This window comes from Anas acuta, chromosome 6 (assembly GCF_963932015.1).
Source record: "Anas acuta chromosome 6, bAnaAcu1.1, whole genome shotgun sequence".
Lineage (NCBI taxonomy): Eukaryota > Metazoa > Chordata > Aves > Anseriformes > Anatidae > Anas > Anas acuta.
The window spans coordinates 18,564,014-18,584,236 of NC_088984.1; the positions used below are offsets into that span (position 1 = coordinate 18,564,014).

Consider the following 20,223-nt stretch of genomic DNA (forward strand, 5'->3'; position numbering starts at 1 on the left):
AGATTAAATAAATTATGCCAACCAAACTCTTAGCCCTAAGTGGACAGATACAAGTCTAAAGATGACAAACAAATCAGACTAGACAAATTCCTGATACTTTTTCAGTTAGGTGCTATCAATAATTTAAACAGCAATCTTTCAATACTCAAGTGCTTGAATTACCACACAAAAACAAGGAGTCCAGTGTGCAATATTTGAAGCCTTCTTTTTGGTTTGTTTTCAGTGATATCCTTAACCTAATTTCTACATCTTTCACAGTTTATGACAACGTTCAATTAGCTTAACTTCACATTTTTCTCACTCTTCTGTCTTGATAAAATAAGTCATTCAGTTTTGAATAGAAAAACAGGAAGGGAAGTATTTGATAACACTGGGTGTATCCTTCAGTTTGTTTTAGCCAAAACCCTAGACATTCCTGGCAAGAAAGAAGTACATGTCTTAATTCCAAAATGCAGCAAAAAGACGCTTGTTTTTGCACAAATACAAGGCTGATGTTAGCGATGAATTTACTGTATGAGAAAGCTGAGCTGCAAAAATCTACACTACCTATTTTCCTTCTTTTTCTCCACATCCCCCACCCTGACCTCTCTCCAGCCTTTTTTCTGCAGATCACAGAAGAGTTTCAGGAACATGGATAATGTTGACAACAGCCAGGGCACACAATAAATGAACCATAAAAAAGTGCCACTTAAGTGTGAACACAGCAGAGATTTTGCATAGATGTTTTTACAAATTTTCATAGCCAGCTTGTCTACAACCCTTAAAAGAGAAGAAAATTTTCTACTTAAATACAATCTTAACTTTTAGAGAAAATATTGTGATTTCAGGGCATATAAAAGTTAATACCACTTCTTGTCCACTATACCCAAAAGCAGCATTGAGTACAGACACTGTTTCATTTTTAAGTCATTACCAGTAAAATCCTTAATCTTTGTTGCTACACTAGGGGCTTTTTCTTATATCCTGCTCCTGAGCATACAACCATGCAATGGTGCTAGATTCACTCAATATCACCCCAAGAGAGCAGCATTAAAAAGGTAGGCCCTTCCATATCAAAAGGGCTTTGTTTTAGTTTTTTCCATAGCACATATGGGATTCATTGTATTTGTCTTCCGGTTTCTGAAGCTTTAGAGTTTAGTCATTTTTAAGTTTCACTTTCCTACCATTACAAAAAATAGAAAGCTGATGGTTCACATATAATCAGATTCCTCTACCAGTTGAGGCTTTTAGAAAGATCAAAAATCCCACCCCACCCCACCCCCCCAAAAAAAAAAAAAAAAAAAATTAAACAAATATTGTGTGAGATCTGTGAAACAGATGATCAGAAGAAAGAATGGAAGCCAGCAACATCTTCTGTGAACAAAAGTACAGCAGCATGTTTCCACAGCTAAGAGATGAAAGCCTGTAAGTTACCCTAAGGGAAAAGAATCAGGAGAAAGGTGTAAATTTAGAGCACTGAATCTGAAAAGGAGTATAGGAAAAAGGAGTAAACATGTCTTGTAAACTTTCAGAAAGCTTTGATTTTCTCACCATGGTCTAACTGAGAATGGCTCTTGGCTACATTAAAGCTTATTAACAAAACTGAGAACTACAATTTCCAGAATAGTCAAGACCAGGGAAACAAAGAAAAAAAAATGCAAACCACCCACACCCAGCAATGACCAAGAAGTGCATAACAACAGAGGTGATGACAATTTTCTAGAAAACCTAACACGATCCAGGTACATAAAAACAGAGCAGACAGTTTCAAGAACCTAGATAATGTTGCCAACAACCAGTTGCAAATAGTAAATGAGCTGTAAAAAAGCCACATGACTTGATTGTAAACAGAATAGTAATTTTATATAGCTGCTTCATGAATTTTAATAATCAGCTTAAGTCTTTAATTTTCATATGACAAACAAAGTACTCAAAGTCACTAGTCTTCAGGAAATTAAGGAGGAAAAATAAACAAAGTAAAAAACATAATAATTCCTGTCAAGTCCATGGGCATTCTGCCATTGTTCTTAATAGAATTACCTTTCAATTACATTTTTGAAACAACCTTGGAAACAGATAGACAGGGTTTTTCTGCTTTTCACTAAAGGAATCTTAACCTTGTTTTGTGCCAGCAGAAAAGCCAAGTTTCACAAGCTATCACCAAGTGAATTGAGCATGATTATTGTTTGTGATAAAACCAGTTATCCCGGATGAAATGCTTGTGGTGCTCTTTAAGCATTATCATGCATTTACATGACACAAGAACCTTTCTGAGAAGTTTTTGAGGGTCCTCCTACTCCTCCCCCCCAAAAAAAAATATTGAATAATCATTTACTATTTACCTGCAGGAAACTCAATAAAATGTGAAAATGTGCTAAACCTCCAAACCTGTCTCTGGTAAGCAGCAAAAGTACAACTGGCCAATTTCAATCAGATTTATCTGGCGATTTTTCAAGAGAGGAAGAAGCGTGACATGAGCCCTCTGCCAGGCCTCGTGCATCTCTGTGAATATTCTGTAAACAAAAGCACTTCGGCACATCCCCAGTCGAAGTCATACCAGCTGTTGTTCTCACTGCACTTATTCTCTGCAGTGAAAGGGAAGACAAAAATCATACCACCTGGACAAAGGGTGGAAAAAAGGGGGAGGGGGTGAACAACACACACACACCAGGGAAAGGGGATATTAATGGTTATTTTGAGAAAGAAAAATTTGCCATTCAGCAGACATTTTGATACCCTCATAAAGTACCGTCATGATGACGCCATAAAAAAAATAAAACTGTATCAAGCTAGGACTTCATTTCCTTTTGATTCATACAGTTCTACCAGGTTTGTGTAAAGCCTACAGTGCTTCAAGAAACAACAGGAAGACGCATTAACTCTGCAGTAGTTCATAGAAACTTTCTATGAGATAGGAAATGTATTCATGTTGAAAATATTGAGTCACTAAGCCCTCAGACTGCATTCCAAAAGTCTACCAGAAACATTTCAATCAAGAGTGCGAGTATGTGACAGCCAGGCCATTTGGGCTAAAAAGCATTGTGCAGAATTATGTTGGCGAATCTAGCGCCCTCAAAATGACCTCATATTATGGCCATGGTATTAAGTCATGGAGAAACCTGTAAGCAAAATGATTTTTTTTTTCCAGAAAAATAAAAAAATAAATAAAGGGAAAACAAGTTCCTAGTAAGAATGCTAAACTACCCCCCCCTCTCCCAATGGAATGCTTCACTTTCATTTCCAAGTAGCAGTAAGCCTATTGACCCCCATGGTGTTATCCTTTTCACTGCTCTTGCAGTACTTTCTTTAATCTCTCGGATCAAAGATTGGTCAATAAAAATCATCTCTGCTTTTGTGGGGAGCAAACAAACTGCACCAAGTCCTATGATAATCGTAAATCTTCACTAAAATCCTTAAGAGGAAAAAAAAGTGTTGACATTAACTTTGCGCTGAAAATGATTATCTTTTTTTTTCAGAAATGAAATGTTTGGAATTATTTTGTTTTGAATCAGTTCTTATCAGTTTATATTCCTTTATACTCATTGTATTCTTTAATTAAGGAATCTTGAACCTTAAAAAAATGAAGCTAAATTATATTTACACTTTGTTATACAGTATTTCTAATCAATTGGTTTAAGTCTTAATTATAGAAAAACCCCTGGGTCCTCCACAAAGGTTAAAAGATAGGAGAGTATTTTAACAACAGGAATATTTGTTAAGACAGTTTTCAACAGCCTCCAGACTACATGGCATCCAAGGGCTTCGTGTTACACCTAAGGTATCAAATCTAATGACAATATGAGCAGGAAAAAGAATAAAAAGAAAATAAAAGCAAGGACTCCAATCTAATTTTTTTTTTTTCCAGAAGAAATCATCCAGAGGTATTATTTCCCTTCTACTTTAGCTTATAAACATAACTAATTTGTAATATCTATTTCAACTTTAACCTATGTCTCCAATCTGCAAGATCCATATCCAGCCTCTTATTATTCCACAACATTTCTAGTATCCATCAGCTTCCTTGACATCTAAACAGAAAGAAAATGATTCCTGTTTAGCAGAAACTCCTTGAAGTCATTCATAATCACTGATCACTGCATCTTCATCTCCTCTTGGCTCCCTGCTGACCACTTTTCCCCTCTTTCGGAGTCTCATGAAAAGACCAGACAATTGTCCAGGTGATTCTGCTGCCTGGTGACACAAGTACAACTTTGAATGTTTCCATCAGGCTCCACACCCCAAGATACAGTGCCCGAAAGTATTGATATTACCTACGTCATGCACTGTAGATGCTCTCTTGCTACAACATATTTGTTGTCATCCCCAAAGTGCCTACCTACTTTACCCACGACCTGATGAAGCCCACATTACTACCAACAAGGCTGCCGCTAGTACCCGTTCCACACAGTGTTATTTGCTCAGCCCTCAGGTTGAAAAGTTTCTAGCAGATTGTCACCCAAGTGCTCTTCACTAGTAATTCACATGAAAAACAATTCATGTACACAACCAGAACATTTTAGTAATAATAATAGAGAAAATTCAGCATGCAGAGATAGATCTTTTCTGAGCAGAGATCCCAGACTTGGACCTTGACTTCAGGGAGACTTAAAACAGGTCTTAAATATGCTATAAATCATGTCCTTGTTCAACAGCAATTTCCTACTTTATTGTTAGAGCTTGACACCATTTTTTGGCTCATGCTGCAAATAGATCTGGAGAGTCAACATTTTCTTTATTTGTTCTATTTGGTGCCTTTTATATACTCTGGAGTAGTATAACATGAGGCTAAATACTGCTCATAAATACTCAACTATAATTACTTTCTCATGCATTTATTGAAAGGTCAAAAGTTATTCTATTAGTGCACTAATTTGAAAAGCAAGACTTGGCTTCCTAATCCAGATCCCTAAATTCCAGAAGCCAAAGCTGAGGGAACAGCTTGTGTCCACACATTGTGCCCCTGCACTGAGGATCACAGAGATGCACTCTGCAAATCAGGTTTGTCTGTTCGATTGTCAGGGAATTCTAAAGGCCTTCTGAGGACAGACAAAGCTTAGATGAACCCAGATTATCCTAAAACAATCTTGCATTTGCTGGGTGAACAAATTCCCGATGATTTATAACTTGGAGCATGCAAGCAATATACATTTTTTGCCCACATCCTTTAAAAGGTTTTCCTCTTATCAAGGTAAAAACATTTTGTTACTTGGAAAACAGATTAAAAAAAAAAAAAAAGTTGTTTATAAGTACCTATGAATTAAGAATTGCTATTCAAGAGACAACCTTTTGTTCTAAGACGTAGAAAGAGAGCCTGCCGGAGGTGTCCACAATAGTGTTGGTGATATTAGTGCACAGAGAAGCTAAGAAAAGGCAGCCATGCTGTCTGCTGCAGCACTGGAAATGGAACAAAATACAGTAAGCTGAAGGAAAAAAAGAGAAGAAGCTAATTCCAAGATCATTTTCAACCAAAAAAAAAAAAAAAAAAAAAAGATTTGAAAATATGAAAATAAGATTTGATACTTTTGTGAAGGGCAAAGCTGACATTGACTTACTAACACTGTATAGTAACCCCAGAAAAACATCTCTTTGTTTAGAGGGACTTCATCATGATTCAAAAATAGTACATAATTTATATTTTTTCCAAATCTCAATGCATGTGACACACATACCACATAGCACAGAGCATAGACAAACACATATCTATCCATAATCTTACACCATTTAGATTTCCCATACCTGATAATAGCAACTCATTTAAAATATCATGCTTTGATTTTGTTTTTTAAATAAAGCACTCAGATACTAAAAATGGAATACTTCATATAGAAAATAGGTTGTTATTCTCTAAAATTGCCTCTAATGTTAGCTGAATATTAATAAAATCCATAAACCATTAGTACATTATAGCTGCTTTGTTCTGAATTACATAGACCTTTTATGTTTATTCCTCAGTGAAAATGCATAAAAAAATGAAATCCTCTCTAATTGTGCTCTCTGAAGATAGCTGGTAAAATCATTTCTAGCAGCAATAAATCAATTGTAGTATTAAAATGACCTGCCAGGTGCATCTTCTGGGTATCAGACTAATTAAGGGAATGTATTAATTGCAACTATTCATCAACACCACCAATGTTGTTAAGTAACCCTTACAATGAATCTTTTTACCATATTATCCAGCAATGAAACTGCAGTTTGACCAAATATAAGGGATTGAACAACAATAGCAAAAAATTTAAACAGTATGCCTAGCTTTCTTCATTATATCACTAGCAAAGAATTGGGATCAAAGTAAATCAATGAAACACAATAGAATGTAATTATATATGCATACATAATTATATATATACATATCTCTATCTCAGTAAGTAGAGAGTTTTACCAGCTTTCAGAGACTGATGCTCTTATTTTATTGTTGTTCCCCCCCGGACCCTCCCCCCAGCAACACCTATTTTTGATATAAATAGTTATGTGTTTTCTATAGCTACAAGCCAAATGTGACTAAATTTGAATCATACTGGTCGTCACTGCAAAAGGCCATTTATTTCTGAAAGTATGGTTTACTGGTATCTTCATTATTTTTCCACCATGACTCCTTTATTACTTTAATCCATACTTTCTTATAAATGCAGATAACATTATTCCAGTATTCCATTTTGTATGGGTCACTGGTTCCTCCAGTTTCATTTTACCTGATAAATTTGAAGCTGTTCATCAAAGCTTCTGATAAATTTTGGTACTCTTCTACAAACAGAAAATCTGGGTCGCATGGTCACTTCATACATTTTAGACAAAACTTTGAAAGTTGCAGGATGTAATAAAACTACCACACAAATTCCTTTACCATGTTTGTTGTTCAGAAGTTTATAAGAGGGATATGATTATATGCTGATAGAAAGGGGAAAAAAGCATACATGTGTGAGTTCAATTAGTAAAGTACACAGAGAACAGGAAATACAGAATCAAAATCCAAAAGACACAAAGACAAAATTTGACCCTCTTTATCAAAATTTGCATTCCTCTCCCCAGTGTGTTCCAAACGCTCTAGAATAATAACAAAAATACAGAAGACTGGTCTGTATTTACTTGCTGTATCTACCTCTTAGCTATTTTTAAGTCACCTTAACATTTCAGTTCTGAAAACAGTTATATATGTTAAATAACTAGGGCTCTTTTATTGCCAACCTCATGGCAATGGTCATACTCTGCCCTGGGTAAACCAGAGGTTCAGTAAGATTCATAGACATATACATTCAAAGATGGGCAGATGGTGAAATCAGTCAGACCTGGCACATTTGGTTATTTGACTATAAACCAATGCATGTGCACTTACACTAAAACAATGAAGCCTTATTTTTATTCAGAGAAGGAGGGGCTGAGGGAGACTTCACAGCCCTGACCGTCCTTTTGCAAAACTACTCTGCAGAAAACCCAGAGAACAGTTCTGCGTGCCATGAAGGTCACAGTACTAGGTATTGGTGATCAAAGCTGGTAGGCAAACTCCAGGAATGTCAGTGTTGCAGTGCAGATACCCCAGTAGCAGCTCACAGCCATGCCAGGCACCCGATGGCCTTCCTTATTGCGGGTTTGAATGGTTCCAGAATTCTCAAACTGAATGAATTTGGAAGAAAATAGATATGTAGTGTAAAACACTTGATTCATTTATTTCTGATTCAAAATAAGAATGTATTTCCTTCTTCTAAAATCTGTCAAATACAGTAATTTTAGTATGATGTTATTTGCAATCAGTGACAAATTTTAAAGCCAGCCACCTGTCTCCAGTTTGTGTCAATATGTCTGAAGAAATGCTCTCAATTGCCTTTGGTATTCAAAGAGTTAGAAATAGAAGTTCACAAGTAAGATATTGTTCCTGTCTTTCCCTTCACTACCCAGACTGCTTTCTGATCTTCCTTTTGTCCTCAATCCGTTCCTTATCCCTTTCACCTCTCTTTCTCACTCTCACTCCGTCCCCTTGATCCATCAGACACAGCCAAGCTATCTGACACCTATGCCTTAAAGTAATTTTGGACAGAAGCAAAATGCCCTAGAATCCTTAGTAATCCTCCTCAGATCCATGTACTGAGCCCCGGTTTGGCTCTTTTATAGCCACAAACAGTCTTTCAGCTAGCTAGCCTGGAAACCAAAAGCTGTCTCTGTAACACAGGAAGGACAACAAGGACTGAAAGAAAATGAACCTGCTCGGGAGGAAAATCATCTTTTTCAGTGTTAACATTAATATACGCTAGAAAGAATGAATCGATCAATAAATAAAAGTTAAGCAACTCACTGGTTGCAGGAGGTAAATGGCTAGACAGTGGGTTCACAGATCAGGATCTGTCCTTTCCTCATAGCCGTGCACAATGCACGTCCTGGCACAAGACAATGGTTTCTGAACACCAGTGGTTTTGTGAATTATTGAAACAACAACAGCGTTCTGTAAGCCCGCAGAAAATGTCTTTCACCCCTTGTCATTCCCTATTGAGTCAAAGTGTAGTTTTTGACATACCAGAGTGGGATTTTTCTTTGTCCTTTTCCAGTAGAACTAAATCGAAAGCCACATGGAATTCAGAGAGGTAAATAAAAAATAAAACACACACAAAAAAAATCAATAGATGACTGCCAAAACCCTGTGGATAGTACTAAAGTCAGAGTTAAATTACCTTTCATGACTAAGCAAGAATCTAGAAAAACTGAAGGGTCTGCTTGTACCACACTTAGACACAGAGGGACTGTGCCTCAGGCTCGGGGTGCTGTAGCACTCATGCCTCGAGCACAAAAGGCAGGTTCCAGTGACAGGCTGAGGGTCCTACAGCTATTTCATCTCTAGGAGGAAGAAATATTCAACAAACATATTTCTGTTTGTGGGAACTTAACAGATCCTTCATTTTGCAATCCAATAAGTTTTGGTTTTTTGTTTGTTTTTTTTGTGTGTGTGTTTGTTTTGTTTTGTTTTTTTTTTTTAACTCTCCACTTCCTCATTTCTTCACAAACCCTTCATGGCAAAACAAGATCTTTTGATACATACAGGGAACGTAATATTTGATGATCAGAAGTGAAGATCAAGCTATGATTGTACTCACAATATGGCAATAGAAAATCACTACAGAAGATCGCCTGGATTTTTTTTGGAGGGAGGGAGGAAGGAGAAAAAAAGAAGGAAGAGAAGGCAATTGAGGAACCAGAAGCTGCCATTTCCTACTTATGCCCATCAGACTTCAGCAAGCAACAGGAGAGTAATTAAAATCACATTTCCCGAAATGTACAGTACTTTCAGTGGGGCTGTGGGCCCAGTAGAAAAGAAAAGCACTTTCTCCAGTTTACTATTTCACCACTTCTCTGGAAATACTGGGTTGTTAAGGTACCTGAAAACATCCAGAAGAGGGCAACAAAGCTGGTAAATACGCTGGAGGGCACATCCTGTGAGGAGAGGCTGAGGACACTTGGGTCTTTCATTGGGGAGGAGAGGAGGTTAAGAGGTGGCCTCGCTGCTCTGCAGCTCCCTGAGGAGGTAAGCTGGTCTCTGCTCCCTGGTCACTGATGGCAGGACGTGTGTGGACAGTACAGAGCTGCACCAGTGGAGGGTCAGAACGGATGTGAGCAAAAATTTCTTCACTGTGAGGGTGGTGAAACACTGAAACAGGCTTCCTGGAGAGGTGGTTGATGCCCCATTCCTGTCAGTGTTCGAGAGGCATTTGGATAATGTCCCCAAAAACATGCTTTAACTTTTAGCTCTGAAGTGGTCAGGCAGTTGGGCTTCCCAGAACAGCTCAGGTTGGAAGGGTCCTTGGAGAACACTCAGTTCCAACCCCCTGCAATGGGCAGGGATGCCACCCACTAGATCAGGTTGCCCAGGGCATCATCCAACCTGGCCTTGAGCACCTCCAGGGATGGAGCATCCACAGATTCTTTGGGCAACCTGTTCCAGGGCCTCACCACCCTCTGAGTGGAGAACTTCCTCCTAAATTGGTCATCTTTGAAGGTCTCTTCCAACTGAATTATTCTATTCTAGTTTGATTGGCCACCCTGCATTTCTGAAATTCAGTTTGGCAGCTGTGTACCTGCACCACTCACAGGCTGTCTCAAGGTATGGGGTAATTATTCCTTCTCAATTATTCCTTGGCATCCCCTTAAACTCCAGGGAGGATGGGTGTCTGAAGAGTCACACCAGACCCATTCTGGTGTGATGGGGAGGAGAAACTGACCTCAGGTCATAGCAAAAGTAGTCAGGTGAACTAATTCCTGACACATCTATCTGCTGACAATGTTGGATTACATTTTTGCAAGATAAAAACAGAAGCTCACCCATTTGTTATAATTTAAGAGATCATCCATTTCTAAACCTACTAATTTGCTTTTTCTCTGTAACAAAAGAGAATTTTTTTCCTCATTTTTTTCCCCTTCACTGTAGGAAGTGGAACATCCCTGTTACTAAGGTCTACAATACAGACATGGGCAGCCCCTCTCCTTTCCCCAAAGAAGCAATTTACAACAGTGAGAGGACGTAAGTCAGGGGATCAAACACACGAGAAGTTTAAAAGCAGGTTTTGGCTGTAGCAGTGATGCAACCTAATGGGGCCAAGAACAACTTAATGCCACACAAATCCATTTTTCTGGTAGGGCCATAAGGCTCTGAGACAGCCTGACAGCTGATTCCACCTCCCTGGGATGTTAGTAGGCAATGCTCTTTAGAAAAGCACAGCCCAGACTTAAGAAGCTTTACTCACTCTTACTTCCTTGTGATGAGTTGCAGTATGTGCCACATCAAGAGGCGAGGACTTTCAGCATTGCCATGTCCCATGCTCCTAAGCATTAAGCTTTTGCAATAGACTGCTTTTAATGAAAGTCCTGTTTCTAAATTGAACAACTCCATTTTTACTTAGGAAAAAAAGGGAAAAGGAAAAAGACCAGGTAATATGGGCTTGGCAATTAAAAAAAAAAAAAAACAGACTACCAGAAAATGATCATTACAAAAGTCATGAGATTAGACAAGCTCATGATTTTGGAAAGAACTGAATATTGACTGCTTCAGTCTGGCAATAACAGGTATTTGAGAACCTATTGTCAGGTAAGGCAGTAGGAAGCATAATTAGCACTAGATCTTTTTCTGTTTTTATCTGTATCTTCCCACAAAATTCAGTCAAAAAGTTTAGGAAGAAAAGTGTATATATATAAAGTTCTCTTTTGCTTTATTTTGCAACAGCCATTTTCAAGCATGAGCTTGACCTTGGTTTTTTGGATAACTGACTTCAAAACACATTTGCTTAGCCTGCTTTACTTGTTTAGCCTGCTAAGTCATTAGCTTATTTCTTCAGTACCATAGTAACAAGGTAAAATTTTTAGTCACAACCACTCTAGACAGCTGCCAATATAGATGGCATGTAAGTACCTCATTTCCAAGGGTCAGTGCTGTGCAACAGGCCAAAAATCATGTTTCCCTGTTTTAGCTCTTTCCTACCATCCAGTCATTCAAGACACATGTACAAAGACATGAAAATATCAATAGTGTTGTGTGCATACTAACACTCTGTTCTCTTAAAAAGACATTTCACCCTAAACACTTTGTCCATAACAGTAGCAAATCCACTACAAAGCAACAACAAAATCTATATCTGTAATCTGCATTTTATCTGATTGTACTGTTACACCAACTATTAGCAATAACTGAGTTTATTAGTTTCTCTTCCTCTATCTTAATTAAAAAATAAATAAATAAAAATAAAATAAAAAGCGGTCTTTTTTTTTTTTTCTCTGCAATGTATCTATTAACTGTAAAAGTATCTCCTTATTGTATTTGTTCCAATAAATGTTGTTCTCTCTACTTCCCTATTTTTCTTCTGTACTGTTGAGCTCTAAAAGGGGTGGTTGCTTTCTTCTGAATTGTATACAGACTTGTCTTTTACTTATGACAGTGAATTATCCTTAATATAGTTAAAGAATATACTAAATTTTCTCTTATTTTCACATTTTCATTTTGTAGCTACACTTTTTTTTTTTGGAAATTGTCATCCTTCTGATCGTTTTCTGTTTCAAAAGTGCATGAAATTTAACAAGGTTTTAATTCATTAATAACTGCAATTGACAGATACACCACATACAATATAGGTATAGACAACTGTCAATCCATATAACAATCCCTTATTAATATTGAACCATTATTTAATGCTATAAAGTATATGAAGTACTCTAAATAAGCATTTTATTTTAAGCATATTTAAGATAGCTAGACTTCATTTAGTAAAACAACCATCTGTCTTCCATGCCATGAGTAGCTACGAAAAACAATTGTTCAGGACTTCAGCGGCCTTGCCCAGTGCACAAGTCAGGCTGATTTTTGCTGAATCAGGGTCTTAGTTCTAAATGATACCAATTTTTCTTTTCACACTTTAGATTTCCTCTCTTTAAAAAAGAAAAAAAAAAAAAAGGCAAGCTCAGTTTGTTTTGTTTACCTGTTCAGAAACTCTGAACTAGTAATGGAATTTCAGCCACTGAATAAAACAGGGGTTAAATTGACTTTTATCAGAAATTTTCCATAGAGTTACTTTAAGAATCATTATTAGTTCACTGTTTTAAAAATAAAATGGAAATGTATAATTTCCATGACAAAGAATAATATAACACCTATTCCTTAGGTAGTACCGTATTTGTATTTACTACCATATGCTAGAAAATATTTACAGCATCATCCGTATCGCTCATTTTCCCTGATAACAGAAAATTATCTGAGAAAGGTAAGATAATAATTCATTTACATTACTTTTCATACTGCAGAAATGTATATCAGAATAATCATGTCAGACAGCTAAGAACTTCTATAATGAAAAATGTCATTTTGAAATATTCTGGGCCAAACAAGCTAAGAAGATATGGCAATTTTAAGTGGTCTTTATAAATCCTAAAATAGTGTTGGTATTTGCATTTCCCAGTTTATATAATTAAACCTTTTTATCATGCAAAAATATTTTGCAAAAGGAAGTGCTTACAACAAAATGATTTTATTTTAGAAACAGTTAATTTTACTCAGTATGTTTTATTACTTAAGCAAAATATATTAAGTATTGCTGAAGTAAAATGTTACACTCTCGGTCCTTTTTAGTTGACGCTACTCTGACATTAGAAATCTAGCTTACATGCTAATGTCACCAGAGATACAGGTATCTCCTCATGCGAGCTGTATGTACACTTCCACGTATACACTACATTCCAACTACAAGTAAACATAAATACATTTGTATTCTTGCCTTTTGTCCTTTCCACCCTCATTTTCCTTGGTAGTCCAAACAATCAAGAATTGTGCATTTCATCTGTTGCCTGTGCCTCAATAATTATGATGGAGCTGTAAAGGAAATGATATACTCCGCAGGTGATTAAATCAGCCTAAACATTCTCCTCTCATGATTCATTGTGGCATGAATGAAGACACCATATTCTTATACTTATATCTGTCCTGCTAATTTTCCTTAGCTTCATTATTTTTATTTTTATTTTTATTTTTTTTTTTGCCTGGTATCTTTGACCCTTCTTTTGCTTCCCCCCATCATCTGTCTCTCTCTTTTTTCTTCTAATTAGGCCACTTCTTTTTTTCTGTCCTTCTTGCTCCAGGTATACTTCTGTCCCTGCTCTCACCTCTTCTCCACATTATCTCTTTCTAAGCACAATACCAATGCCACATTTTTTTTCCCCTTTCTGATTTGTGAAAGTCTTTCTTTCCTCCGTCCCTGCCCAGGCTTCCTACCCCCTGCCTAAGCTTTTCCTTTCTCCTCTATTATGAGGTATGGTCTCTCTAAAGTTCACTGAGCTTTTGGGAAGAGAAAACTACAGCTGTGGTGAAACAACATAGGTTTGTCCAAAACTACTGCTGGCAATTCGATTCAGTTACCATCTTTGTTGTAAAGTAATAGTATAATCACCCTAATTACAGGAAGCATAAAACAAAATGAAATATAAGAAAATTAAACAAAAATGCCCAGACAAATCTGTTGTGGGAAATACAGAAAGCCAGGAGTTTCACAGACTGCCTAGGCTGCAAAGTTGGTTTTTAGAGGATTATAACAGTAAAACTCAATAGGAATTGCCAGACTTAAGTGGTGAGATTGAAGCATCTCTACTGGCAACAAAACTGCACTAACAAAATCCAGGTGAAGAACTACTTCTTGAGGTATATATTTGTATGGTTATAATCCTCGTGTGTAATATACAGAGGACTCTCTACACCTATTCAGTTCAGCACTCATGCTGCCTAATGTTTCAAATCACTGAGAGTTTTGTTATATTATTTTGTTTGCAGTACTACCTAAAGGATAGAATGACCGAGGAAAGCAATGATCAGTTGACAGTCATTTGCAGAGAAGAACTTAGATAAAAGCATACCTAGGAAGAGCACCATAATAGTATATTCAGTCTCATGCTTGTCTCTCTTGTAATATGCTGCATTAAGGCAGTTATAACATTATCAATACTTAAATTCTTTTGTAAACCAAAACTACACACCTGCACAACCTTCCTTACAAAACACCTTTTTCAAGACAACTCCTGAAAACAGATGTAGGCACTTCTACAAATCTTTCTTGATTCAGATCCTACATTTTAATTTTCATGTAGCTTTCTCATTTATAAAGACATTCCTATTTCTTCTCTCATATTCAGAATATTCTCTCCAATCTATACTGTTCAGCAGGAACACAGATTGCTACAGTACTATGTACTGCCTTATATCTTCCAACAAAACAAAAGGATGGGTAGATTCTTCTGGAAAGTTAAATAACCATAGCTTAATATTGGTTTAATGAATTGTTTTAAATGTTGCCTTTAGCTTACTTTTTGTTTTGTCTCAGAAAAGTGCAAAATAATCAGTAAAGAAGGTGTTTTCATGGATTAATAGCTTCAAAATTTTGTATCTTTTCCTTCTTGTCTTGACTAAAAGCATACAGGTGGGCAATATTTCCAAAGCTAGGTATTCATATATCCAAAAAGAAGTGGCTGGTTCTCAGAACTACTAAACACCTAAGGAAATCTTAATGACCATGTGGAACACTGTGAAAAGAGGCCATTAGTCACTAAGGTACAAAAGGTTTGTTTGGGCATCTCATTTTAGGCATTTAGTATAAGAAATGTGGAGGTGCGGAACTTCCGAGAAAGTTTATAGAGAACAAATATCTATGCATAAACTTATTAACAACTGTCCAGAAATGATTACAGCCGATGTAAGGTCTGCCATTGCTCACATTCAGTAGAAACACACTTGAAAGAAATTCAAAAGAGCTAAGCTGAGAGATGTGAAGTATGAAGAATTTAGACTTTATTATTAAAAAAAAAAAAAAAAAACATAAACCGTCACAGGGCTAATGGAAGAACAAGATCTAACAGAGAAATTCTGGAAAGACTTTCTAAAGACTGAGAAGCAAATATATAGTATCTTGTATTGCTTCTGAATGCTATGCACTGGATAAAATTTTGTATTCACCCATAAATTAGGAGGAAAATTTGAAATCTTACATTCTAGTAGTCTAGTTGAGGCAATTATGCCATCCCACTTCAGGATAACTGTTAGCATAAACTCTTAAATATATATATATTTATATATTTTTTATTTATTATTTATATATATATAATTTATATATAATTAATATATGTTCCATCCTCTGCCCCTGTATGTTTTACAGTCACATGAAGATGGTGCTATGGGGGCGGGGGGGGGGGAGGGGGGCGGAAAGAGAGGAGAGAGCATTAGCACTAGCATTTCAGCAAAACTACTTTATCCTGAAAAGTTCTGCAGAAATTACACTATTCTGGTTATATTTAATTGTAACATAAAAATTAAACACCATTTACTTGATATAAAATTGTGACAGTATGTAAATTAAGTAAGTTTCAATTCATGTCTTCTTACTCACATCTGTTGGCAGTTTAAATAGTTTTAGTGTCATTAATTGTTATAAAAGTGCAAGATTTGCTGTATGCTTGCCACTTAGGACCAAAGGCACAAAAGTCTAATTGAACTAAGTAATTAGTAATTTGTCATTTCCTATTGTCAGCAATTACTTTCCATTAGAAATCCTCACTGAAAATTCTAATTTGAAGTGAGGTTTGCATTTTATTGCTGTCCATCCAAATTAGTTTAAAATTGACAGCTACATTTTCATTTAAAAATTTAAAGATATTAAATATGCTTGAAGACACTGAGGCATATTCTACCCCTTGCGTGGCAGTGATAATGTATCTGCACTCAAAAGAATGACAAGTAAAATCCAAAATATTTTTTTCTCTCAATTACAAAATATGTACTAATATTACATAGTAGGCCACATCACACTCTTGCTCATGCATGTAGCCCCCCTAATTGGTGATTTAAATGGGTGATACAGACTGTGAAGCACAAAATTACACAAGGATTCACTGGATTTCTTGTTACTTTTATTCAGGGAATCAGCAACATGTACTGAAAGTATAGGTGTAATGGAAAGGGAACTGTATACTTTCATACCTTGTCATAGAGGTTTTAGTTTTGGGTTTGCAGCAAGAGGAATTTTTCTTTTGTTATTTTTCAGACTTGTTAAAGCAAACAGCATTGACCAGTTGCTTGGCATGCAGCGGACGGCAGCACTTAGGAGAGCAGGAGTGCTGCAGGTTCATCAGATATGCACAGGGACGACTAGCCATAAGGAGGTAGTGATTTACAATTAAGATGTGTCGAACAGATACATATTGTTTCGGGGTTCACAACATGGAACAGCCAAGCAAGTGGCAACTTGGAGCATGGTGAAATGCTTCTGCTCCCCAGTCTCATCTGGTCCTGAATCTCAGGAAGAGCTAGATGTCCCAAGGGGCTAAGTGGTCCAAATTTACTCAGTTGGCAGAAAAGAAAGAATAATAAAGGTATAGATCTACCTCTGACTGACAGCTCTTTTGAGAGCAAGTTACAAGTGCTACTTCAAAACCCTAAAATAAGATCATGCTTACTGCTGTTTGACAAACTTTTTAACACAAGTTCATATTAAATATGTTCAAGGGACCAGCGGGATATCAGTTGCTATCCACATGTAAGCAAGCCTCTTATAAAAACACAGAAAAGATAAAAGGTGTATGATATAGTTCTCATCATGATAAAATTAGGAGAGAGAATCTGATGTGTAAAGAGTTGGCCAAGCATATAGTGATATTTTAATGTATTAATCTACAGAATTAGAAATCTATTAAGACCAGAAGACAACAGAATAGCACAATTATACATGTAATAATGGAACAGTTAAAGGTAGTATCAAGCACACTTAATGCTTCAGCTGAAGTTCTATGGTATATTGGCATCTTTCTTTTTTCTTAATTTATGTGATATGATAATTAACCTTTAAATCTAGCAATGGTGATGAATTTCTCTTAGTTATTCTACATTCATATTTCCTGAAAGCACACACCTTTCACTGAAACTCTCTCAGATACTTGTAACATACATATACAGAGATCACAAGCACCCTATATTAAGGGGACATTAATTAATGTTAATTTAGAACTTAATTCGTACCAAAAAAAAAAAAAAAAAAAAAAAACTTACTGTATCCCCATGCTTACAAAAAGTTCATCACAATTTAACACTATGAAAAACAAGAAAACTACTGATTCACCACTGATGAATAACAGATACTGTCCACAATACTTTCATACCTGGAGTACTGCGGAATCTCTCAAGTAGAAAATATCATAAGCCTCTTTCCTTAAACTGATTTAAGCACCACATTCACTTGGAATAAATTTATTCCCTCTTCAGGAGAAAAAAAAAAAAAAAAAGAGGGTACAAAAGAAAACAGAAGGGGAAAAGGTCAACTGGACTTTCAACATAGGTCTACTGGACTGGCAGCAAGCTCACTCCCCACCCCCCTGCCCTACCACCTTCTAATGCAGTCAGTTTTACTTTGCAGTGTATTGGTAGGAGCTGATTATAATTAGGTGTTTGATATGTAGTAAAGGAAAATATGATCTCCAGATGTGTAGACTGCTTCCTAATTATGCATTTCTTAATTCCATGGGGTGTTCATAGCTAAGGTTTGGATGTATCTTTCAGAATAATAAAGACAGTAGGTGTATTACAAACCGTTATTCTGCCATTTCTGCAGCTATGTTTAATTGCCAATAAGGCACTGAACAAAACAGAGAATTAAATTAAAAGTTCAATAAACACTGATCAATATTCTTGTAAATACCAAGTCTATAAAATGATCTTCTCTTTAAATGTAGTTATACTACAGGTACTGTGTAGATGATCCACATTTGAATTTCATGCATTGCTTGAAAGCCTAGTTATGTTTCTTCCCGGTAAAAACGTTTTGAATCTAGGAATGCTGTCAGAAAAGATTATAAACCTGCCTTTATTCTTAAACTGTTGCTGTCTTCTGATTTTGCATTAGCTCACGATCAGCTGAATAAAGAAGTCATCTTCTGTCTAACATGTAAATAAATCATCAGCTCCAGTTACTTTACCGCTAGCTGTTTGTCATTCAGGAAAATAATGGTTAATCAATGACTAATCAATGAAGATGTGTAACGTATTAGTTTGCAGTCCTTCATCATCCTATTTTCCTCAATTGCCTGGGGGTTTGTGTTCAGTACTTACAGAATCGATTACAATTGTGAGTGATCATTCAGCTCATGTTGAGAGCTGTCAGCTGTGCTTTCTGCTAGGAGTTTTTACCCTCCTGTTTAATACGAGATGCTAATATTTAGCTGCATCTGACAAGCTAGATACCGTAGCAGAAAATTTTATAAGAAGTGCTTAAGTAACTAATTGCAACACTACATGTCACTTGATGAAACTAAACTTTTCCTGACTTCACAATAATCATAAGCATTACTGGCTTGCTGTGGAAAATTAAAGGAAAATAGCTGTCTGCTTGAGTCTGATCATGCCTGCAGGGAAGGTCTAAGAAAGGCAACTGACAATGATGCCTTTGTGCATAACTGCAGGGGGAAAACAGATAATTCTTCAATTTTCATATAAACTGACATTCTTCACCATATGACATTCATGTGTGAGCTCAATTTCTTACCAGAGCCACTAGAAAAGTTGGACCCACAGACTTTTGATGCAAAACAATGTAAATGAGTAAAAAAGGTTTTTATAACGAAAGTAATGTTTCACTGCTTGACAAGACTGTTTTCTTTGAAGCAGATTTAAGCTTGTCACCAACATAAGGAGAAAAGATTGGCTGTTGTTCCCACACACACGCCAAATATATTACCACCAATGTATAGGTTTATTCACTTTAATTATTGTTTTCATACTTCTCTTAGAAAATGCATGTCAGTGGTAGTCATAGGGTGTGATGGTGGAAACTAATAATTGTTAATGTATTTCATTAAATATTTAGAACTAGCAGTATTGATTAAAACAGCGATGTGTAAGCGCACATTTCTTGTAGTTTTAGCTCCAACAGCTCCCTCTTGTGATTGAAGTGGCAAAACTCCCTTGCCTGAATCTAGCCACAGTCATGTCATGCTAAACTTACTGGCACTCTCCGCAGCCAATATTAAGAAGAAAAGAGGGAGAAAAGTTGCCTTACCAGAAAACCACACTAATACATATTTATAACACAAAATTCTCATGTAGTTCAATAATCTATGTTAATATAGAAAATTGTTCTAGAACTGTATTTTTTTTAGAGATTCATTTTAATATTCACTTCTTACAGAGACGTTTCTCCATCAATTTAGAGAATTTAACTCAGTTAAGAATTCTGATTATTTTAGGGTTCTCATAGGTTGCCTTATTTTGAACTGATGTGATAGGAAAGGTAGCAATAGATTTCAGGAAACAAATATTTTCCTACCAAAGAGACTAAGAGCTGAACTAATACCCACAGTACTGAAAATAATCAGCATCTGCTTTACCAATGCATTTTCACAAAAACATTTGAAATAAATCCCTTAATTCAAAACACTAAGCATCCCATGTAAAACAGCTACCAAGTAATGTTACCTTTCTACAGAGAAGAATATTTCCAGTATTAAATTGTATTTTTTTTTTATTTTTTTTTTAATCCATCATCTGTATTGGAAATCAAATGACCTTTTGCAACAGATAGATACTCAGAAGTTTTTGTTTACAGAGAGATTGATATAAACTACTTATTTGCAAAAGGATCAGAGAAACTACCAGTGTATTTGGTATTATTGCATACAGCAAACCCCAAACTGATTAGTAATTAGTTACCAGCTAAGTAATAGACAAAAACACAAGGCCTAAAAGTGGCGATGATCTCC

General features: G+C 36.2%; 1 long non-coding RNA gene across 1 annotated transcript in view; it reads right to left on the reverse strand.

Annotated features, from left to right (window-relative positions):
- Positions 1–5,796: 5,796 nt before the first annotated feature.
- The window catches only part of LOC137859052 (uncharacterized), a 51,190-nt gene continuing 36,763 nt past the window's right edge, over positions 5,797–20,223 (reverse strand). The window contains exon 3 of the long non-coding RNA XR_011098132.1: positions 5,797–7,587. This is a non-coding gene — a long non-coding RNA (uncharacterized lncRNA). The remainder of the gene's footprint in view (positions 7,588–20,223) is intronic.